The following is a 26,003-nucleotide window of genomic DNA, read 5'->3' on the forward strand; positions in this document are numbered from 1 at the left end:
CCACTAGAGCGAGTCAAGACTTTTATATACCTAGGGGTCACGTTGACTGAGCACTTTGCATGGGACCACCAGGTTTCTAAATCTTCCCTGAGACTTGCACAGATTATGGGAGGCATAGGCAGACTTCACAGAGCCTCAACTTTTAAACCAGTTACCCCTGCCCTTGAGATATATGAAACACAGGTCAGGTCTGCAGCTTTGTACGCTGCAGAACTTTGGGGACACACAAACGTATGCAACTTACTGAAGGTTGAACAGGCCTTCATGCGACATCTGGTTGCCCTTCCCCAAAGCACGCCCCTCGTACCACTACGCTTGGATCTGGGCTTGGAACCCATTAATGAACTGGTAGCTGCACGACCCCTGCTCTACTGGAGAAGGCTCTGGTCTGTGCCGGAGCTTGTATCCTTTAGAGCAGAGTTCATTACAATTTGGGGGCAGCTAACGAATAAGAATATACCCTGGTTGGTACATGTAAAGGCTCTCCTCTACCAAATTGGTCTACCCCAACTATGGGACACACCAGAGGACAGCTGCATGAGGATGCAAAGGTCTGTACTAGTGGCGGCTGTAAGATCGCATAACCTCAAAACGCTATATTGTTCGACTTCCCTGAGCAGGCTGTCTACTGAGTTCCTGCTGTTGAAAGCCGAACCCAGGACGGAGGTGTTTCTGGACCGACTGCAGCCTCCACTTGCAAGAAAACTATACATCCAACTGAGGCACGGCTCTATACCGATTGAGGCATTGACATCCAGATGGGCAAAATCGATGGAGGCCAACTGCCCTGCTCGTAAATACTGTAGGGAAGACATTGTACATATCTTCTTTTTCTGTCCGGCATATAGCGAAATTCGGAAATGCTGGATTATTCCATTAAGCAAAAACCTGGGTTTCAGACATTGTGTACAAGCTTGCAGAGTTTTAACCTACGATACCGCCCCTCCCATTGTTTTTGCTGCCTCCCGATTCTTACTTGGCATGTGGCGGAAAAGAAATGTTTTTATTAATAAGAAATAACGGTCTATTGCTTTTCATCTTTTTTCAACTTTGATAACCAATGTTTAATAACTTTTTAAATTTCAATGTATTTATGGTTTTATTTCTGTGCCTGTACATATTTTATTGCACTTTTATGGTCATTGACCAAAATCAAAGTAAGATAATTAATTGTGGTATTTATGTGAATACATTTTTTTTGTTTTCAATGTGCTTTGTGAGTTGTGTGGTGTTAAAAAAAAAGAAAATAAATAGATTACATTTATGTACTAATTAAAGTGTTTTTTATTAAATACATTTTAAACAAAAGTATGTATTTGTTTGAAAATATTTTTTTTTATTTCATTTAATATAATATATGTAGGTATTTGTGATATGTATTTAACCTTAATAATCTGTTTTATTATTATTAATATTAATAAATATATTTTTATTTTTATTTTTAACATATTTACACATTTTTTATTTACTTTAAATAATATATTTTTAGTTCATTGCTATATTTGTTTGTAATTTTGAACTTACTGGAGTGAGAATAGTAAAATGCACCCTCAGCAATCCAACACTTTCCCTATTGATGCACTGATTGGAGTGGGAATTGTAAATGTTATCACTCTGCTATCCAACACTTTTCATACTGTTGCACTCACAGTAGTGGGAATAGTAAATTTTATACCCCCGCTATCTAACACTTTCCCTACATTTGCACTCATTGGAGTGGAAATAGTAATTGTTACCCCTCTGCAATCCAACACTTCCCTTACTGTTGCACTGACTGGAGTGAGAACAGGAAATTTCATTCCACCGCTATCCAACACTTTTCACATTGTTGCACGCATTGGAGTAGAAATAGTAATTTTTACCCCTCCGCTATCCAACACTTTCCCTACTGTTGCATTAATTAGAGTGGGAATAGTAAACTATTCCCCTCCGCAATCCAGCACTTTCCCTACTGTTGCACTCGCTGGAGTGGGATTAGTAATTTTTACCACTCTGTTACCCAACACTTTCCGTACTGTTGCACTCGCTGGAGTGGGAATAGTAATTTCATTCACCTCCGCTATCCAACACTTTCCCTACTGTTGCACTTAATGTAGTGTAAAAAGTAGTTTTTAAAATAATACATAGTTTAATAATTTAATTTATATATATATATATATATATATATATATATATATATATATATATATATATATATATATATATATATATATATATATATATATATATATATTAGTCCAAAGATTACCTCAATGGGGCATCCATCGTCTCGTGGGGGTGGTGCGCTGCCGGTGAGGTATCCGGTAGTCAATATGCAAAGCAAAACGGCGTCCCAAGCGCGCACTCAGGCACAGCAATAACCACACCAACAAATCGGGTCTGCCAACAAGTAGGGTTTATTCACGCCATAAGCCCTACGTGACGCGTTTCGCACTCCGTGAGTGCTTGTTCACACCCTGTGAACAAGCACTCACGGAGTGCGAAACGCGTCACGTAGGGCTTATGGCGTGAATAAACCCTACTTGTTGGCAGACCCGATTTGTTGGTGTGGTTATTGCTGTGCCTGAGTGCGCGCTTGGGACGCAGTTTTGCTTTGCATATATATATATATATATATATATATATTCTTTTCCTACAATGCGTTTCATCTGAAGACACGACCAGGTCCCTGAATGTGTGCAGGGGGACGCTATTGATTGAATGAACGCGCCGAGATCTGGATGGCACCGAGGTGGTGTCCAGCAAATTGCCGCACTGGTGTGGCCATCCTACAATGCTGCGCCGAAAGTCGGCGTGGGGTGCCCCGTTGGCTTATGAGGTGATGTCAGTAGTGGACTGATGTGTGAATAGGTCGGAACCAGCACAAGGCGCCAAGATCCGAATGGCAAGTCCTGGATGTTGAGTGCCTCAGTTGAGATTTCTGAGCAGTGCTTGTAGGACTGTCTGAAGCTTATTTGCACCTGCTGCAGCTTCACTAGGTCCGGCGGAACTTTTTTCCTTTTCCTTTCTGCTTCTTTTCCTACAATGCGTTTCATCTGAAGACACGACCAGGTCCCTGAATGTGTGCAGGGGGACGCTATTGATTGAATGAAAATGGCGGCTTGACACAAAGCTGACTCAAGCGTTACTGTTGGTGCTATACAGACAAAAATTGGTTTTCAGTTTGTACATTCTTCAGGTTTTTTTTTCCATCCAAGTCTGATTGAGAGTTTGTAGAAAAATGGCTTCAGATTTTCCACATACTACTCTTCAACATTCTTCCTAAATGTAACAATGTGAAACTCACTAGGAGAACGGCTGTTTCTGTTTCCTTTCAAAATGCTGCCACCAATATTTTCTGAATGGAAGACACCATCTTGTAGCATAAAGGGCCGAAAGGGGTTCTGCTCTGGCCGATGGTTGGTGGAGACATTTTGACTATATCTTGGACCTGCCCGGCCTCGCCCAAAATGGCGCCGGTATAAATGGGACTCGTAACTCTTTGCCCGCAAATGTATATCTAGAAAATGTTATTGTAAGTGGCCCTGTCGTATTTTAATTACAAAATGTACGTCCACCGATTCCGCAACTGTTAGACACCTTTGTTCTTGTCACCTAATGGCCCGCTCGTTACGTTCTTCTACAGTGTAAATGTCTCCTCATCATATACGATTTCAGTTTGCTCCGTGGCCGGCCCACGTGGTTGTAGGCCCGTATTTGTATACTGACATTTTTACAATAAAGGTTTTTAAAACAAAACACGGTAGTAGTATTTTCATTTGTAAAGTTTTTACTTTTAGTGACTGTTTTCGAATCAGTAAAAGGCAAGTGAAATAAAGCAGTCCAATTACATGACGGATAAAAGGTATAATATGTAGGAACGCAGTAAAGATAAATGGTCAAGGGCAGTTGTGTTTTTCATGTCTGCAACATAAAGTGATCGATAAGAATCTGATAATCAGGCGTATCGGCGACTAAGACAGCAGGCCGAATCTCTTTTACTCAACGGCTCCGTCATGGAAGGAAGAAACGCCCTTTTTCTCGAAAAAGGAATATATTTTACTTGCAAGACAGTTGTAAATTTTCCGGGAAAGTACATTAGCCTGGAATATTATAACATATGTTTGAAAAAAAAATATTGTTCGAAAATAATAAAAAGCGTAATTTTTAGGTCATATGACCAAGCTTTTCATCATTAAATTAACAAAAGTAAAATGAACCAATGAAAAGTTTTATTAACAAGTCACATGACCTGTTATGCTTACGTTACGCGCTGCGCGCCGCGCCTCGGATCACTTCCGGGTGCGCTAACGCGGCGTGTCATAAAACGCATTACGCGACAACGTAGGTCAAGAATATAGTCTAAATGTCTCCACCAACCAGCGTTCAGAACACAACCCCTTTCAGCAGTCCAAAAAGTTCTGTTAAATGACAACAGAGGGGACAGGCAACAAGAACCATCAGTCAAAGAGGGGAGGGCAAGTTCTTCTCTTCCGGGTCATGTTGGGGCGCTACCGGAACTGATCGAATTGGTAGTCTACAGTGTTTCTGGATGTTTCAGACTAAAGCTGGCGTCAGCATGAGACCACTACCATCTCGTAGCTCCGTCGTGGCCATTCCACGAGCAATCATGGCAGCCGCTCCCCACCAGAAGCCTGCGGGAGTCGGAGGCCCCCAAGACTTTTGTAGAATCTTCACGGCTGAGGGGACGCTTTTCGAGAATGGGACGCAAGCCCTAGAAGACAAGCGTCCGAGTTCTAAGGTGTCCCAGGGCCATTTTAGTGGACCAGGCCCAAAACCGAAGAGCCGGCCGCCATTTTGAGAGTCCTGTGGCAGCCGCCTATCGCTGCACCGCAAGAGCGGGCGCATCTCAACTACATGGTGAGCGAGACGCTGTAGTCGCAAGAGCGGGCGGTAAACAGCTGAATGGCGGAAGAGGCACAGTGTAGCAAAAGCGGGCGGAATGGCAACTAAAACGATAAAGGGGCGCCCCACTACAGCTTGTCTTCAGGTCAAACGGATTGTGGGACAAGGTCCAGAATTGAAGAGTCATCAAAAGGCAAAAAGTTCCGCCGAACCCCGGGAGCCGGCCGCCTATGTCGGGGGCGATCTCAGGCTACACCAGTGCTATAAGACTTGGGGAGGGTGTCGGAGCCAAGCGTCTTCTCCGAGTCCATGGCCATCACACAGGGGCCTCCGTCAAGCTTTTTAGGAAGGTAACATATCACATTGTTTTCTAATGCAGTCAGGTCCACAAACGACACTCACTTACTTTGAGAATAGTGAAGCTGCAGTAGGTGGAAATAAGCTTCAGACAGTGTTACAAGCACTGCTCAGAACTCTTAACTATGGCACCCAACATCCAGAACTTATGCTATTTGAGAATGGTAGTGACATCGAAGCATCTCAGGGACCAAAACCATTAACGTACTTTCACGTATGAAAATATTACTTGGGGAGGGGGCAGGAGCGAAGCGCCCCCTCCCAGTCAGCGCCACCACACCGTATGTTGAAAATCTGAAGCCATCGTTCTACAAAGTCAACCAAACTTGGATTGAAAAATCTAGAAAAATGTACAAACTGAAAACCAGTTTTGGTCTGCATAGCATCAGTAACAACGCTTGAGTCAGCTTTGTGTCAAGCCGCCATTTTGATTCAACAAAGCACAGGCATTGAAAAAGGCTGAAATTCAGAACTCTAAACTATGGCACCCAACATCCAGGAGCTTGCTATCTGGATCTTGGAGCCTTGTGCTGTTTTCGATCTATTCACACATCGGTCCACTACTGACATCATCTTATAAACCAACGTTATGTAAATAGTTTTTTAATAAAATGTTTTACCCTGTTTCTTTGTTGGTGTGTTGTCTATATTTTTAATATTTGCATAGGGTTTGTCGTTATTTTGTGCGGGATGGGTGATGGAGCCGAGCTGTCTTGCAGCCCTCATGGTGTGGAGCTCAGTTCATCTCACTATTTTCGTATTTCTCAAGAAGGGTTGTTCCTAATATTTCTATTTTAGCGAGGTCAAAAAGAGATCCAATTAGTGGCCTACTGATTTTGCTCGATTACTTTTATTTTTTTACACGATTTTTCACTATCTGCAAAGACTAAACAGAGTATTGCGACTTTGTGCTTGTTTGTAAATAGAGAATGATCCAAAGAGAACCAATTCTAAAACAGTAAATGCTTGGACAACAATCAATCAAATGGAGAGACAAGGAGGCACGACGGATTACAACGGGGGTAAAGGCCTGCGTTAACTACCCTTCAGTATCTGCAAAGAGAGAGTACTACTAAGGCAAAAGAGGGGAGGGGGGGGTGCAGCGTTCAAAGCACATCAGCGTGCATAAATACGAAAATGTTTTTATCTATCACGTACTTGACATTTTAAAGCTTTTCATATTTGCTATTAAAAAACCAATGAAATTCACAGAAAAAACCATAGGTTATAGTGGATATATAGTTAGGAATTTGCATTTACAAAACCTTGAAAATTCAATGAAAAAACCATAGGTTATAGGCCATATATAGTTAGGAATTAGCATTTACAAAACCTTATTTTACTCGCATAAAACCATTGAAATTCCATATATAGTTAGAAGCGCTAACTATATATCGCGCACCCGCAATCCACTGCTGATGATGTCACATATTACATCATTCATGACATGGTCAGTGACATCACTGATGACATCACTGATGACATCTCAAATGACATCACTGATGACAACTCAAATGATATCAATGATGACATCTCAAATGACATCACTGATGACATCACTGATGACAACTCAAATGACATCACTGATGACATCTCATTTGTCATCACTGATCACATCACTCATGTGATAATACAATGAACCTCTTCAGACTCTAATATAACCTTACATACACTCAGTATAAACAGACACTCACAGACTGTCAGTCATCCATGGAGTTACTCACACACCTAGTCAGTCATGCAAAGAATCAATCACACCTCCATTTCCTCAACTATACAGTTATACACATCTTACTTATTCAAACATATAATAACACATATTTACTCTCTTATATAATCCCTGATACAAGCTCACAGTGATCGATACAGCCACTCACACATTCACTGGCTCTTATGTTCAGTTATTTATATATCTCAACTCTCACATGTATTGTGTTTTACATACGTACTTACTTGCTCATGTAGCAATGAGAAATCCATTCACTCACCAAAACACCCATGCATAGTCAACCGCCCATATAGCTGTTTCCACATGCACTCTTGAACTCATACTCCTAGTGAATCAACTGCTTACACATCTATGTACAGAGTCACGCACCTCCCAGCCACCCACACACACACTCAGCCTCCCATTCAAATACTTGGGCAACCAATCAATAACCCATATGGCCACTCTTATAGCTACTGATCAACACATGCAGCAGCTTACACAACAACAAACATACTGATGCACAAATTAAGACAGTTTAGTCACTAACCCATGCACTCAGTGAGACACATTTAATCACTCACTCATACAATCAGTCATGCACCTACTAAATTCTTCATCCAGACACTTATACATCCACTCATTCTTCAATATGTGAAACATATTTAAACTTTACAGACACATACAATCATTTGAGTTGTCATCAGTGATGTCATTTGAGATGTCATCAGTGATGTCATCAGTGATGTCACTGACCATGTCATGAATGATGTAATATGTGACATCATCAGCAGTGGATTGCGGGTGCGCGATATATAGTTAGCGCTTCTAACTATATATGGAATTTCAATGGTTTTATGCGAGTAAAATAAGGTTTTGTAAATGCTAATTCCTAACTATATATGGCCTATAACCTATGGTTTTTTTCATTGAATTTTCAAGGTTTTGTAAATGCAAATTCCTAACTATATATCCACTATAACCTATGGTTTTTTCTGTGAATATATATATATATATATATATATATATATATATATATATATATATATATATATATATATATATATATATATATATATATATATATATATATATTTATATATATATTCACTGAAAAAACCAGAGGTTTCACACCAGTAATAGTTAGGAATTAGCATTTAAAAAACCTATTAAATTCACAGAAAAAACATAGTTTTCAAACCAGTTATAGTTAGTTGGAAGTTTTACTGACATAAAACCATTGAAATTCCCATGTTATAGTTAGTTGGACTCACTATAACTTGCGCGCCTGCAATGCACTGCTGATGACGTCACATATTACATCACTCTTGACATGGTCAGTGACATCACTCATGACATCACTGATGACACCATCCAGTGAATGTGTGTCTTTCTGTAAAATAAATATGTTTTACAAATGTATTTGTAAAGGTCGATGGAAGAATACATTTTTAAATAAGTGTCTAAATGGATGTTTTAAAAAAAAAATTGATTAGTTAACTGGCTTATTAAGTGTATCTTAGTGAATACATATATTAGCGAGTAATTTTAAAATATTTAAATATATGTATCATTGTTTCACTTTGTGTATAAGTGGCTGCATAGGTTGGTGACTGACTCACTGTTTGTATGTGTTTTGAAGACAGCATATGTGCAGGACTGTATGGGTGGATGAGTGTTTATATGTGTGTGTTAGTGAGTGAATGCCTGCCTCACTAGTGTCTTTATGAGTAACTACATATGTTTTTATCTAGTATATGTGAGTATATGTGAGCGCCAAGATGCTCCTTTCGGAGCGACCGTTGCGCTCTACAAATACCACTACAAATTACAAATTACAAATTACAAGTGAGTATATGTGAGAGTGTGAGATTGAAAGAGTTCCTGTTTAAATAAGTATGTGTTTCTATAAGTGATTGTTTAACCCCTTCGCTGCTAGGCCTTTTCCCCTCCTGTGCTAAGCCCTTTTTTGGCGATTTGGGGTAGTGCGCGCTTAGGCCCTTGTAACTTTTTGACCACATAAGGTATCCACGCCAAATTTGCGTCCTTTTCTTCCAACATCATGTGGATTCTAAAGGTGCCCAGGGTTTGTGGATTACCTTGGAGGGGTCCCAGAAATTAACCAAAATATAGTGATTCTTTTGTTTTTTTCAGAAAAATGAGAAAAATGGGCTGCAAATGAAAGCCTCTTGGTTTTTCTCTGAAAATGTTATCAAAAAAGGGTTTGTGGGGCTGAAATCTCCATTTTCTCAGCTTTTAGGAAATGACAGTCTTTTGTCAGAGAACCGACATTTTTCACACAGTTTTGGCATTTTTCTGGGACATAGCCTATTTTTGCTATTTTTAGAGCTTTCCACCTCCTTCCAGTTAATGGTAGAAATGAGTTTGAAAGCAATAATGGATCCTAGAAAGCTGTACATTTTCAAAAAGTAGACAAAATTCTGAATTCAGAAAGGGGTCATTTGTCTAAATCCATGAAGGTTTCTTTATAGAAACTAACAGTTAAATATTGGAATAATTGAAAATTTGTTGAAAAAAACAGCCTTTTGTCTCAACATTTTCACCTATAACTTTTTCTAGTTTTGACAGCTCTTAGAAAGCATATACCGTTACATCCGTTAGACCTTCCTGGTTGTGGGGATATATAGGACTTGTAGTTTCACCAAGAACCCGACGAACCCAGATCCAAAAACTGAGCAGCAACTTGCAATGGTATTTTTTCATTTACTGGGTATAGAGCACTTTGTCTTGGAAAATGTATACATGGAAAAATCTGTATGAAAGACACCTATGTATTTCTGAATTGGGTACAAAATATAGAGTTCAGAAACAGTATATTATTGCTAATTTTCAAAATTGGGAATACTCATACTAGCATGAGAATTATTGGTCATTTTTCAAAATTATTTTTTTGTTACACAATGTCTTTCATTGAAAGGGAGAAATGCGCAAAAGCTCAATTGGTAATAACAGTTGATTTACAAATCTGAATTACCCCAAGTCTCCCGATAAAAACGGTACCTCACTTGTGTGGGTTGCCCTTGTGCCTGCGACAGGAAACGGCGCAAAATGCAAAGTGGTGACACCTAAATTTTGCAGTTACAAATTGACCCTTTTTTAGCAAAGTGCCTACCTGTAGTTTTTGCACCCTAGCTCTGCCGGCACCTAGGGAAACCTAGCAAACCTATACATTTTTGAAAAGTAGACACCCAGGGGAATTCAGGATGGGGTGACTTGACTGCCTACCACCAGGTCTTGTTACCCAGAATCCCTTGCAAACCTACGAATTTGACAAAAAAAAACACATTTTCCTCACATTTCTGTGGAGGAAAGTTCTGGAATCTGCTTGGATCAACAAATTTCCACCCACCCAGTGTTCCCCCAGGTCTCCCGAAAACAATGGTACCTCACTTGCGTGGGTAGGCATAGTGGCTGCGACACGAAACAGCGCAAAACGCAACGTGGTCGCACCTCAATTTCCCAGTGAAATCTTGCGCTCTTTGGACAAAGAGACTACCTTTTGTTTTTGAGCCCTAGCTCTGCCAGCACCTAGGGAAACCTAGCAAACCTATACATTTTTGAAAAGTAGACACCCAGGGGAATTCAGGATGGGGTCACTCGACTACCTAACCCCAGGTTCTCTTACCCAGAATCCCTTGCAAAGCTAAGAAATTGGGAAAAAAAACGCATTTTCCTCACATTTCTGTGGTGGAAAGTTCCGGAATCTGCGTGGATCAACAAATTTCTACCCACCCAGCGTTCCCCCAGGTCTCCCGAGAAAAATGGTACCTCACTTGCCTGGGTAGGCATAGTGGCTGCGACAGGAAACAGTGCAAAAAGCAACGTGGTCACAACTCAATTTTTCAGTGAAATTGTGCACGTTTTGGGCAAAGAGACTACCTTTTGTTTTTGAACCCTAGCTCTGCCGGCACCTAGGGAAACCTAGCAAACCTATACATTTTTGAAAAGTAGACACCCAGGGGAATTCAGGGTGGGGTCACTCGACTGCCTACCCCCAGGTTCTCTTACCCAGAATCCCTTGCAAAGCTAAGAAATTGGAAAAAAAAACGCATTTTCCTCACATTTCTGTGGTGGAAAGTTCCGGAATCTGCGTGGATCAACAAATTTCCACCCACCCAGCGTTCCCCCAGGTCTCCCGAGAAAAATGGTACCTCACTTGCCTGGGTAGGCATAGTGGCTGCGACAGGAAACAGTGCAAAACGCAACGTGGTCACAACTCAATTTTTCAGTGAAATTGTGCACGTTTTGGGCAAAGAGACTACCTTTTGTTTTTGAACCCTAGCTCTGCCGGCACCTAGGGAAACCTAGCAAACCTATACATTTTTGAAAAGTAGACACCCAGGGGAAATCAGGATGGGGTCACTCGTCTGCCTACCCCCAGGTTCTCTTACCCAGAATCCCTTGCAAAGCTAAGAAATTGGAAAAAAACCGCATTTTCCTCACATTTCTGTGGTGGAAAGTTCCGGAATCTGCGTGGATCAACAAATTTCCACCCACCCAGCGTTCCCCCAGGTCTCCCGAGAAAAATGGTACCTCACTTGCCTGGGTAGGCATTGTGGCTGCGACAGGAAACAGTGCAAAACGCAACGTGGTCACAACTCAATTTTTCAGTGAAATTGTGCACGTTTTGGGCAAAGAGACTACCTTTTGTTTTTTAACCCTAGCTCTGCCGGCACCTAGGGAAACCTAGCAAACCTATACATTTTTGAAAAGTAGACACCCAGGGGAATTCAGGATGGGGTCACTCGACTCCCTACCCCCAGGTTCTCTTACCCAGAATCCCTTGCAAAGCTAAGAAATTGGAAAAGAAAACGCATTTTCCTCACATTTCTGTGGTGGAAAGTTCCGGAATCTGCGTGGATCAACAAATTTCCACCCACCCAGCGTTCCCCCAGGTCTCCCGAGAAAAATGGTACCTCACTTGCCTGGGTAGGCATAGTGGCTGCGACAGGAAACAGTGCAAAACGCAACGTGGTCACAACTCAATTTTTCAGTGAAATTGTGCACGTTTTTGGGCAAAGAGACTACCTTTTGTTTTTGAACCCTAGCTCTGCCGGCACCTAGGGAAACCTAGCAAACCTATACATTTTTGAAAAGTAGACACCCAGGGGAATTCAGGATGGGGTCACTCGACTGCCTACCCCCAGGTTCTCTTACCCAGAATCCCTTGCAAAGCTAAGAAATTGGAAAAAAACGCATTTTCCTCACATTTCTGTGGTGGAAAGTTCCGGAATCTGTGTGGATCAACAAATTTCTACCCACCCAGCGTTCCCCCAGGTCTCCCGAGAAAAATGGTACCTCACTTGCCTGGGTAGGCATAGTGGCTGCGATAGGAAACAGTGCAAAACGCAACGTGGTCACAACTCAATTTTTCAGTGAAATTGTGCACGTTTTGGGCAAAGAGACTACCTTTTGTTTTTGAACCCTAGCTCTGCCGGCACCTAGGGAAACCTAGCAAACCTATACTTTTTTGAAAAGTAGACACTCAGGGGAATTCAGGATGGGGTCACTCGACTGCCTACCCCCAGGTTCTCTTACCCAGAATCCCTTGCAAAGCTAAGAAATTGGAAAAAAAAGCATTTTCCTCATATTTCTGTGGTGGAAAGTTCCGGAATCTGCGTGGATCAACAAATTTCCACCCACCCAGCGTTCCCCCAGGTCTCCCGAGAAAAATGGTACCTCACTTGCCTGGGTAGGCATAGTGGCTGCGACAGGAAACAGTGCAAAACGCAACGTGGTCACAACTCAATTTTTCAGTGAAATTGTGCACGTTTTGGGCAAAGAGACTACCTTTTGTTTTTGAACCCTAGCTCTGCCGGCACCTAGGTAAACCTAGCAAACCTATACTTTTTTGAAAAGTAGACACCCAGGGGAATTCAGGATGGGGTCACTCGACTGCCTACCCCCAGGTTCTCTTACCCAGAATCCCTTGCAAAGCTAAGAAATTGGAAAAAAAAACGCATTTTCCTCACATTTCTGTGGTGGAAAGTTCCGGAATCTGCGTGGATCAACAACTTTCCACCCACCCAGCGTTCCCCCAGGTCTCCCGAGAAAAATGGTACCTCACTTGCCTGGGTAGGCATAGTGGCTGCGACAGGAAACAGTGCAAAACGCAACGTGGTCACAACTCAATTTTTCAGTGAAATTGTGCACGTTTTGGGCAAAGAGACTACCTTTTGTTTTTGAACCCTAGCTCTGCCGGCACCTAGGGAAACCTAGCAAACCTATACATTTTTGAAAAGTAGACACCCAGGGGAATTCAGGATGGGGTCACTCGACTACCTACCCCCAGGTTCTCTTACCCAGAATCCCTTGCAAAGCTAAGAAATTGGAAAAAAAAACGCATTTTCCTCACATTTCTGTGGTGGAAAGTTCCGGAATCTGCGTGGATCAACAACTTTCCACCCACCCAGCGTTCCCCCAGGTCTCCCGAGAAAAATGGTACCTCACTTGCCTGGGTAGGCATAGTGGCTGCGACAGGAAACAGTGCAAAACGCAACGTGGTCACAACTCAATTTTTCAGTGAAATTGTGCACGTTTTGGGCAAAGAGACTACCTTTTGTTTTTGAACCCTAGCTCTGCCGGCACCTAGGGAAACCTAGCAAACCTATACATTTTTGAAAAGTAGACACCCAGGGAAATTCAGGATGGGGTCACTCGACTGCCTACCCCTAGGTTCTCTTACCCAGAATCCCTTGCAAAGCTAAGAAATTGGAAAAAAAAACGCATTTTCCTCACATTTCTGTGGTGGAAAGTTCCGGAATCTCCGTGGATCAACAAATTTCCACCCACCCAGCGTTCCCCCAGGTCTCCCGAGAAAAATGGTACCTCACTTGCCTGGGTAGGCATAGTGGCTGCGAAAGGAAATGGTTCAAATTGTACGGTGGTGAATTTACAACACCAAATTGCAAAACAACCTTGATTTTGGGGGGGGGGGCACCTGAGTTTTTGGCCCGGGGCTCGGTGGTATTCTTTGGAAAGTACAAAACCCAAACAGTTCTGAAAAGTCGACCCCCGGGGGAGTCCAGGGAGGTATGGCATGCGTGGGTCCCCGAACGTTTTCCTACCCAGAACACCTTGCAAACCTTAAAATTAGGTAAAATAATCACTTTTTCAAACTTTTTTGCGTGGAATCACCGTGCCGGCAAAAATGTCCTACCACCCAGCGCTCCCCTTGTTCTCCCGAGTAAAAGGATACCTCACTTGTGTGGGTGCCCCAAAGCAGAACAGGCCAAAAACGAATGTTGAAAAAAGTAGTATTTCAGTGTAACAAATTAAGCCCCCCTGCCTTAGTCACAGGCCTTTGGCCCACCCACACAAGTGAGGTATCATTTTACTCGGGAGAACAAGGGGAACGCAGGGTGGTAGGACATTTGTGCCGACACGGCGATCCCACGCAAAAATGTATGGAAAACTGTTTTTTTAACCTAAATTTGTGGTTTGCAGGGATTTCTGGGTAGGAAAACATTGGGGGACCCACGCATGCCATACCTCCCTGGACTCCCCCGGGTGTCTAGTTTTCAGAACTGTTTGGGTTTGGTAGTTTCCAAAGATGCCCGCCGAGCCCCGGTCCAAAAACTCAGGTGCCCCCCCCCCAAAATCAAGGTTGTTTTGCAATTTGGTATTGTAAATTCACCACCGTACAATTTGAACCATTTCCTTTCGCAGCCACTATGCCTACCCTGGCAAGTGAGGTACCATTTTTATCGGGAGACCTGGGGGAACGCTGGGTGGGAGGAAATTTGTGTGAGCCCAGTGACGCCACGCTTTCCCACGCATACAAAGTGTGAAAAAACTGACTTTTTCTGCAAAAATTGAGGTTTGCAAGGGATTCTGGGTAAAGGAACGTTGGAGGATCCACGCAAGCCATACCTCCTTGGAAGCCCCCGGGTGTCTACTTTTCATAAATGTGTGGGTTTGGTAGGTTTTCCTACATGGCCGTCTCTCACGGGGCCAAAAACCCAGGTAACCCCTCTTTCAAAAGCTGGTGGGATTGACATTCAATACCACCAGCTTTTGAAAGAGGGGTTACCTGGGTTTTTGGCCCCGTGCGAGACTGCCATGTCGGGAAACCTACCAAACCCACACATTTCTGAAAAGTAGACACCCGGGGGCTTCCAAGGAGGTATGGCTTGCGTGGATTCTCCAACGTTCCTTTACCCGGAATCCCTTGCAAACCTCAATTTTTGATGGAAAAATCAGTTTTTACACACTTTTTTTGTGTGGGAAAGCGTGGCGTCACTGGGCTCACACAAATTTCCTCCCACCCAGCGTTCCCCCAGGTCTCCCGATAAAAATGGTACCTCACTTGCGTGGGTAGGCATAGTGGCTGCAACAGGAAACGGTCCAAATCGTACGGTGGAGACATTACAATAACCAATAACCAATAGCAAGATTACCTTCTTTTTTTTGGGGGGGGGGACTGAGTTTTTGGACCGGGGCTCGGCGGGCATCTTTGGAAACTACCAAACCCAAACAGTTCTGAAAACTAGACACCCGGGGGAGTCCAGGGAGGTATGGCATGCGTGGGTCCCCCAATGTTTTCCTACCCAGAAATCCCTGCAAACCACAAATTTAGGTTAAAAAAACAGTTTTCCATACATTTTTGCGTGGGATCGCCGTGTCGGCACAAATGTCCTACCACCCTGCGTTCCCCTTGTTCTCCCGAGTAAAATGATACCTCACTTGTGTGGGTGGGCCAAAGGCCTGTGACTAAGGCAGGGGGGCTTAATTTGTTACACTGAAATACTACTTTTTTCAACATTCGTTTTTGGCCTGTTCTGCTTTGGGGCACCCACACAAGTGAGGTATCCTTTTACTCGGGAGAACAAGGGGAGCGCTGGGTGGTAGGACATTTTTGCCGGCACGGTGATTCCACGCAAAAAAGTTTGCAAAAGTGATTATTTTACCTAATTTTAAGGTTTGCAAGGTGTTCTGGGTAGGAAAACGTTCGGGGACCCACGCATGCCATACCTCCCTGGACTCCCCCGGGGGTCTACTTTTCAGAACTGTTTGGGTTTTGTACTTTCCAAAGAATACCACCGAGCCCCGGGCCAAAAACTCAGGTGCCCCCCCCCAAAATCAAGGTTGTTTTGCAATTTGGTATTGTAAATTCACCACCGTACAATTTGAACCATTTCCTTTCGCAGCCACTATGCCTACCCAGGCAAGTGAGGTACCATTTTTCTCGGGAGACCTGGGGGAACGCTGGGTGGGAGGAAATTTGTGTGAGCCCAGTGACGCCACGCTTTCCCACGCATAAAAAGTGTGAAAAAACTGACTTTTTCTGCAAAAATTGAGGTTTGCAAGGGATTCTGGGTAAAGGAACGTTGGAGGATCCACGCAAGCCATACCTCCTTGGAAGCCCCCGGGTGTCTACTTTTCAGAAATGTGTGGGTTTGGTAGGTTTCCCTAGATGGCCGTCTAGCACGGGGCCAAAAACCCAGGTAACCCCTCTTGCAAAAGCAGGCGGTATTGACATTCAATACAACCAGCTTTTGCAAGAGGGGTTACCTGGGTTTTTGGCCCCGTGCTCGACGGCCATCTAGGGAAACCTACCAAACCCATACATTTCTGAAAAGTAGACACCCGGGGGCTTCCAAGGAGGTATGGCTTGCGTGGATCCTCCAACGTTCCTTTACCCAGAATCCCTTGCAAACCTCAATTTTAGCTAAAAAAAAAACGGTTTTTTCACACTTTTTTGCATGGGAAAGCGTGGCATCACTGGGCTCACACAAATTTCCTCCCACCCAGCGTTCCCCCAGGTCTCCCGATAAAAATGGTACCTCACTTGCGTGGGTAGGCATAGTGGCAGCAACAGGAAGCGGTCCAAATCATACAGTGGAAAAATAAGTTTTCAATTTGAGAGCGTGTGATTCAAGGAAATTGTGACAGACAATTTCAAGTTTGCAGGAGATTCTGGATAAAAATCCACAATAGAATTCACCAGAAAGATATGACCATATACTTCCATGGTTTAACAATAATAACTAAATTTAGTAAGTTATTTATAGCTATAATGTTCACCGTAACAGAGTTACTCAAAAGTCAAACATTCAAGGCACGGCTAAGTATTCCTGAAAGACACACACATACAGGTTGGATTTGGCACGAGGGCGAGTGATGATTCAGTACATAAAATTTTATTAACAAGATATTTCAAAAAATGAAATGCACTGTCAATAAAAAAATGCATAAAAACCGAACCAGTGACTCGCAACTCGTGAGCTGTAAAGCCACGACAAGGCACCAACCATTTTACAGGCCATTCACGCGCCTTTCATACCTGATACAAACCAGACCATTGACACCATCCAGAAAGAACAGCAACACACTACAACAATCACAATAAGAGACAAGGTACACCCTACTTCAGAAAGAGATAAAAGACAAACATTACGGCACAGCCATCTAATCCGCAAGCAGACACACATTCTGGTTGGATTTGGCACGAGGGTGAGTGATGATTCAGTACATACAATTGTATTCGCAAGTAATTTCAAAAAAATGAAATACACTGCGTATAATTGAAAGTATGATAAACTGAACCACTGACTCACAGCTCGTGAGCTGTAAAGCCACGTCAAGGCACCAACCTCTTTACAGGCCATTCATACACCTTTCGTACGTGTGACACATACAAAACATTCACACCGCCAGCCGCGGACCCATCACATTTCAACACTCACACCAGCAGACAGCGCCATTCAAGGGCCCATCACTTTCACACGCCCACATTTCTGACACTGCAACTACACAAAATGATGGACTGCGTGGAGTGTCACTCAACTAGCATTGTGTGTAGTGACCAACAGAAAGTAACTACTCACACACTGCCAGCCAAGCGCCAGTCCACCCACACCACCATCCAAGCACCAGACCATGCACACCGCCAGCCAAACCCCACTCAGCACACAACGACAGCCAAGCACAACTCCGTGCACAGACAGCCAAGAACCACTCCACACATACCACCAGCCAAGTACCACTCCACACACACCACCAGCCAAGCACCACTCCACACACACCGCCAGCCAAGCACCACTCCATGCAAACAGCTAAGCACCACTCCACGCACACCATCCAGCCAAGTACCACTCCACACACACCACCAGCCATACACCAAACCACACACTCCACCAGCTAAACCCAACTCCATGCACAGACAGCCAAGCACCACTCCACGCACACCACCAGCCAAGCACCACTCCACACACACCACCAGCCAAACACCACTCCATGCACAGACAGCCAAGTACCACTCCACACACACCACCAGCCAAGCGCCACTCCACACACACCGCCAGCCAAGCACCAGCCGGCACACACCACAAACACATTGAGAATTCTTTTTTTGAAAAAAACACTAAACAAATGGAAATACCTACAAAACAGCTAACACAAATTCTTAAACTAAACACTTTGCACTAATGCCAATCCTTGAAACAAACTAAAAATTTCTTACAGAATGCAGACCAGGCAATTCAATTTAGAGCTCATTCAAACTCCCAAAACTTCTTTTGCGTGTGGTACAATTTAAAACAACCTGACAGACACAATGCAGGCTTAGAAGGACAGTCAGGACAGTATAAACGAGACTCCTTCCGCACGCCTCTTCGCCAACAGACTCTGCATCTTCTAGTCGGAAAGTCTCTTGCGGGAGTGGAAGGAATAGATTCAAGAAAGTGGCGATCTTTCAATCTAGCCACTTCCTCCACCACTCCAAATCTAGGAACACTTGCCTCCTCCAAAAGTACAAGCCTGCCTATTATAGACTCCTGAAACTTAACAAAAGGCATCTTATTCTGAGGACAAGACTTCTGATACACAACAAAAGCATTAAAAATTGCCAAGTGGAACAGATGGATAGCCAACTTCTTGTACCAAACGTAAGCCTTTCGAAGAACAGCATATGGTTCCAACCTCTGATCTACTCTGTCAACACCTCCCATGAACTTATTGTAATCTACAATGCACACAGGTTTGCGCACTTCAGCACCCTGACCCCAAACAGGCAGAGGTACAGTACTTTCGTCATGGATAGTAGTCAGCATGTACACATCTCTCTTGTCTGAAAACTTCACAGCCAGAAGCTCCCCACATCGCAATGCAGTAGACTGTCCCCTCACAAGCCTTTTGCAAACAAGTTCCTTTGGGAAACCTTTCCGGTTACTGCGCATTGTGCCACAAGCAACAGTGCCCACTTTGGCCAACTCCTTGAACAACCGCACACCAGTGTAGAAGTTATCTACATACAAATGGTGGCCTTTGTGAAATAATCCTCTACCTAGTTCCCATACAATCTTCTCAGTCACTCCAAAAGTAGAAGGACAACCAGGAAGGTTAATGCTGGACTCCTTACCAGTGTACACCCTGAAATTGTAGACATATCCAGTCTCACTGTCACACAGCATATACATTTTGATTCCATAGCGTGCCCTCTTACTAGGAATGTATTGCCTAAAAACCAAGCGGCCCTTGAACAACAGCAAAGACTCATCCACTGCAATTTCTTTACCAGGGACAAAGATCTCAGAAAAACGATCAACAAAGTGATCCAGGACAGGTCGAATTTTAAACAAACGGCGACAATCAGGGTGATCGCGTGACAACGCTAAACTATTATCAACAAAATGCAACATCCGAAGAAGAAGCGTATACCGATCACGACTTATGATTGCTGGAAATATAGCTGTTGCCATCAAGGGACTAGTGGACCAATATGAAGTAATTGATGGCTTCCTTAGCAAGCCCATCAAAAAAGTTAATCCCAAAAACTTTTTCAACTCTTCAACATTTGTGGGAGTCCACCGGATTGCTCTAGAATGGGGCTTAAGGCTGGCACTGTTGGCCCTCAAATATTGTTCGGCATACAAATTGGTTTGATCAACAATCCCTTGCAAAAACACATTGTCAAAAAACAACTCAAAAAAATTTATTGGCAGAAAATTCTCAGTATTCACTCTACACCCAGGAACACCAGTGAACTCTGGCAATGCCGGCTGCACCATGCCAGGGGGAACCCAGAGGCCATCCATATCAATGGGGGGAGCAGCCGCCCCAGCCTGCAGCACCAAAACATCTTGCTGCTGTTCACCAACGGGAGGCCTAACAGCCACAGATACTTCTGGCTGCACAACATCAACAGAAGACATAGCATCCCCAGAGGGCTCTTCCTGCACTACAACAACGGGAAGCCCAGCAGCCTGAGATGCTTCTTGCTGCACTACACCACCGGGAAACCAAGCAGACCCAGATGCCTCTTGCCCCTCTACACCAATGGGAAGCCTAACTGCCACAGATACTTCAGGCTGCACAACACCAACAGAAGACATAGCATCCCCAGAGGGCGCATCATGCACTACACCAACGGGAAGCCCAGCAGCCTGAGATGCTACTTGCTGCACTACACCACCGGGAAGCCTAACAGCCACAGATGCCTTTTGCTGCACTACACCAGCAGGAAGACGAAAAGCACCAGATGCCTCTTTGCGCACCACAGCAATGTGAAGCCTTTTGGGCGCAGGCTCCAGCCCACTTACCTCTTGCCGACGTAAAAAGAAAGGAAACCTTGCGGCCCTAGGCAGCAGCACAGATGCCTCTTGGCCCACTACCGGCATCACAATGTCCTCCTCTAACATAGGCCCTTCATCAGCACTAGAAGAAGATTCATCTTCCGATGATGATACCATGCGAAGAGAAAACTCACTGCCTGAATCTTCTGCCCCCACCTGGGAGTCCAAATCGGAGTCAGACTCTGAACCATGGTCAGAGGAAGACTCAAAAAGCAAACCAAGAACCTGCTGAGCAGTAATCCTGCGACTAGCCATTATCCTTCAAAAGCAAGAAGACTGCACACACAAGTGAACAACAACCTAAACTTTGCAAAGTAAGAAGTAAACAAGGTAAGGCTTTCACAAACAGATAAATACAATCCAAAACTATTTCACTCTAACCAAATATAGCTACACTCACCAGCACCTACTCTGTTGAGACACAGCAAAAAGAAATGATATCCCACTAGAAAGAAAAAAAGAAATGACAGATTAGAAAACAAAGTACACATCAAGCACTAATACTGAAAACAAAAAAAACCAGAGCCACACAAACTGGTAGAAGTACAACCTTTTTCAATAAGACAAACAACAAGGGAAAGTAGTACAAAATACATTCACTTACCAAGCACAAGCAACTACACAAGCTGCTAACAGACACGCAACCTACAACAATCCAAACAGCAAAAGCCTGAAACAAGACAAAAATAGAGAAGAAAAAAAAAATAACTACCACATTTCACAAACAATATAACAATTCAAAAAACAACACACAAACTTGCCCCCCAAATTTAAATTCAGCAAGATGGGCCATCAAATAGGGCTTAGACCAATTGGGATTAGATGAGGTTTAACATCAAGACACTGGTTAATTTTTTGAATTTTTTTTACTGCCAGACCCCTTTGGTGCCAGTCAGTCTTTTGCTCCTAACAGTACCCCCATCACACAGGGGCAGTAAGGACATTCATATACCTTTTGTACGTGTGACACATACAAAACATTTACACCGCCAGCGCCATTCAAGGGCCCATCACTTTCACACGCCCACATATCTGACACAGCAACTACAGAAAAAGATGGACTGCGTAGAGTGTCACTCAACTAGCAATGTGTGTAGTGACCAACAGAAAGTAACTACTCACACACCACCAGCCAAGCGCCACTCCACGCATACCGCCAGCCAAGCACCACTCAGTGCACAGACAGCAAAGTAGCACTCCACGCACACCACCAGCCAAGCGCCACTCCACCCACACCGCCAGCCAAGCAGCACTCCGTGCACAGACAGCAAATGACCACTGCACACACACCAGCCAAGCACCACTCCACACACACCGCCAGCCAAGCACACTGCGTGCATAGATAGCCAAGTACCCCTCCACGCACACTGCCAGCCAAACACCACTCAGCGCACACCGACAGCCAAGTACCACTCCACACACACCGCCAGCCAAGCACCACTCCACGCACACCGCAAGCCAAGCGCCACTCACCGCCAGCCAAACACCGCTCCACGCACACCATCCAGCCAAGTACCACTCCACACACACCGCCAGCCAAACACCACTCCACACACACCACCAGCCAAACACCACTCCGTGCACAGACAACCAAGTACCACTCCACACACACCACCAGCCAAGCGCCACTCCACACACACCGCCAGCCAAGCAGCACTCCGTGCACAGACAGCAAAGTAGCACTCCTCGCACACCACCAGCCTTGCGCCAATCCACACACACCGTCAGCCAAGCACCACTCCGTGCACAGACAGCAAAGTATCACTCCACGCACACCACCAGCCAAGCGCCACTCCACACACACCGCCAGCCAAGCAGCACTCCATGCACAGACAGCAAATGACCACTCCACACACACACCACCAGCCAAGAGCCACTCCACACACACCGCCAGCCAAGCACCACTCCGTGCATAGATAGCCAAGTACCACTCCACGCACACCGCCAGCCAAACACCACTCAGCGCACACCGACAGCCAAGTACCACTCCACACACACCGCCAGCCAAGCACCACTCCACGCACACCGCAAGCCAAGCGCCACTCACCACCAGCCAAACACCGCTCCACGCACACATCCAGCCAAGTACCACTCCACACACACCGCCAGCCAAACACCACTCCACACACACCACCAGCCAAACACCACTCCGTGCACAGACAGCCAAGTACCACTGCACGCACACCGCCAGCCAAGCACCACTCCACGCACACCGCAAGCCAAGCGCCACACACCACCAGCCAAACACCACTCCGTGCACAGACAGCCAAGTACCACTCCACACACACTGCCAGCCAAGCACCACTCTGTGCATAGATAGCCAAGTACCCCTCCACGTACACCGCCAGCCAAAAACCACTCAGCGCACACCGACAGCCAAGTACCACTCCACACACACCGCCAGCCAAGCACCACTCCACGCACACGGCAAGCCAAGCGCCACTCACCACCAGCCAAACACCGCTCCACGCACACATCCAGCCAAGTACCACTCCACACACACCACCAGCCAAACATCACTCCGTGCACAGACAGCCAAGTACCACTGCACGCACATCCAGCCAAGCGCCACTCCACACGCACCGCCAGCCAAACCCCACTCCACGCACACTGCAAGCCAAGCGCCACTCCGCACACACCGCCAGCCAAGCACTACTCCTTGCCCAAGGGGTCGCTACCTAAAAACAAAATTTTAATTCCCTGGTGCTAGTGGGCATTTTCTGCCCCCCCCTGGGTGCAAAACTGCCCCCAGGGTGGACAGAAAAACAAAAAAACCATCATGGCCACCTGGAAGCGACCCTTACCCAAGGGGTCGCTTCCCAAAACAAACACATTGCCCCAACAAAAAACCCTAGTGCTAGTGGGAAATTTCTGCCCCCCCTGGGGGCAAAACGGCCGAAAAACAGGCCGATTTGCCCCCGGGGGGGGCAGAAAAACAAAAAGTTAAATATGAGGCCACCTGGAAGTGACCCTTGCCCAAGGGGTCGCTTCCTAAAAGCTAAAAACAAAATCCCTGGTGCTAGTGGGCATTTTCTGTCCCCCCTGGGGGCAAAACGGCAAAAAAAACGGTCCGATTTGCCCCCAGGGGGGGACAGAAAAACGTAAACAAAAACAATCGCCGCCATCTTGGCTTAACAAAACAACCCTGGTGCTAGTGGGAAATTTCTGCCCCCCCTGGGGGCAAAACGGCTGAAAAAACGGGCCGATTTGCCCCCAGGGGGGGCAGAAAATCGAAAATTATATTGTTGCCCACCTGGAAGCGACCCTTGCCCAAGGGGTCGCTTCCGAAAAGCTAAATAAACAATCCCTGGTGCTAGTGGGGGCATTTCCGCCGCACAATCGCGACGCTGTGCGCGATCGTGAGGCAGAAATGCCCTGCAAAGAGACATCAGGGGAAAGGAAAATCTCTTTCCTCTCCCCTGATGCCTCTTCGCTGCCCCAAACCCCCGCCGGAGTTCGAAAAACCTACCTTGCTGCACGGCGCTCAGGAAGCAAATGGCTTCCCGAGCGCAGGGAATCCCTGATGATGTCAGCATCGCGCTGTGCGCGCTGACGTCATCAGGGATTCCCACGGGGGGGGGCGGGGGGTGCAGCGGAAGCTCTTCCGCTGCCGCCCCCAGCAGCACAACCAAGATCGCAGACCCTCGGGGGGAGCGCCAGCGCTTCTCCCGAGGGTGGGGCTGATGACGAGCTGGCCTTGTCATCCGCGCACGACAGGTAAGCGCCATGACGAGCCCAGCTCGTCATTAGCCTCGAAGGGGTTAAGAGAGTAAGTATGTGTCAGTTTCCTTAAAAGTAATGTGCTAGTGTGTGTATAGTTGTATATGCAAATAAATGGATGTTCAATAGTTTATTTGCATGTGTGAGTATATGTGTGACTAACTTTTGGATGACTGTCGGTGTGTAACAGGATGTATATGTGTATCACTACATATGATGAGTGAGTATATGTATGAGTGACTATATAGAACTGTTTTGCTGAATGAGTGGATGTGTATATAGATGGTGGAATTACTGAATTGGTTGTTGTATCTAGTATGGGTATCTCCATTTTTTTAAAATTGTTAGTTTCTATTTTTGAATATGTGTTTCAAGGGTTACATTACACTGAAAGGAGGTCTGTCAGTGTGTCACAAGGATGGTGTCATCAGTGATGTCATGAGTGATGTCACTGACCATGTCATGAGTGACGTAATATGTGACGTCATCAGCAGTGCATTGCAGGCGCGCAAGTTATAGTGAGTCCAACTAACTATAACGTGGGAATTTCAATGGTTTTATGTCAGTAAAATTTCCAGCTAACTATAACTGGTGTGAAAACTATGTTTTTTTCTGTGAATTTAATAGGTTTTTAAATGCTAATTCCTAAATATAACTGGTGTGAAACCTCTGGTTTTTTCAGTGAATTTCAAAGGTTTTTTAAATGCTAATTCCTAACTATAACTGGTGTGAAACCTATGGTTTTTGCAGTGAATTTCAAAGGTTTTTAAATGCTAATTTCTAACTATATATAGGGCCCAAAACCTATGTTTTTTTCAGTGAATTTCAAAGTTTTTTTGATAGCAAATGTCTATAGCTATGAAATGTAATATTTTTGAAAATGAATCCTATATTATATATTTATGTAATACAATTTTTTTTATGTATATTCATGTTTTTTTTTTTTGACCCTCGAGCGCTCCCGGTGCGCGTACCCGTGAGAGCACCGGAAAGCGCAGTCTTTTGTAGCACCCCGGTGCGCGTACCAGGGAGCGTCCCGTTAGCGCCAATGCTGCGTTCGAAAACATCATTGTGACGTACCGTGTAGCCGCGTCCGCATGATAAGCACGGCGTAAGCGCACCCGGAAGCACCCATGCGCATACGAACGCGCTACGTAAGCACCCCGTAAGCGCCCCGAGGTGCGTAGCGTATGCGCGTCGGGTCATGTGACCTGAAAATAACACTTTTCATTGGTTCATAACAGTCTTGGTTTCCAAATGATGAAACCCCGGGTCATGTGACCTGAAAATAACACTTTTCATTGGTTCAGGACAGTTTTGTTTTCCAAATGATGAAAGCCCCCACCTTTTTTCCTTATTCTGACTATGTCCTTTGACTGAGTAAGACCTGTTTGGACCTCTCTATACCTTTTTGTACTTTAAAATGGCTTCAGTAGCAGCAGCAGCAGGAGCATCTCAGCCACCACCACCACCACCAAGAGGACCACCACAACACCACAGTGGTGGAGATGAAGACGAGGAGGAGGAGGGGAGGAGGTGGCTGCAAGAAGATAATACCCCTTATAGGCCAAAGAAGCACATTGTATGGGAGTTTTTTTCCTTCCCAAGTGGCTTCAAAAAGGTGAATGCGCCAAAGGTGACTTGCCTAATCTATAAGATGGAACTTTCAAGGGGTAACCCTAATAAGAAATACTCCTTTGGCAATAACACCATGATTCGCCACATGCAGCGCAGGCATCCCAACAACTATGCTGCGGCAGAGGTCTGAGAACTGGCCA

This window comes from Lissotriton vulgaris, chromosome 1_1 (genome assembly GCF_964263255.1).
Source record: "Lissotriton vulgaris chromosome 1_1, aLisVul1.2, whole genome shotgun sequence".
Taxonomy (NCBI): Eukaryota; Metazoa; Chordata; class Amphibia; order Caudata; family Salamandridae; genus Lissotriton; species Lissotriton vulgaris.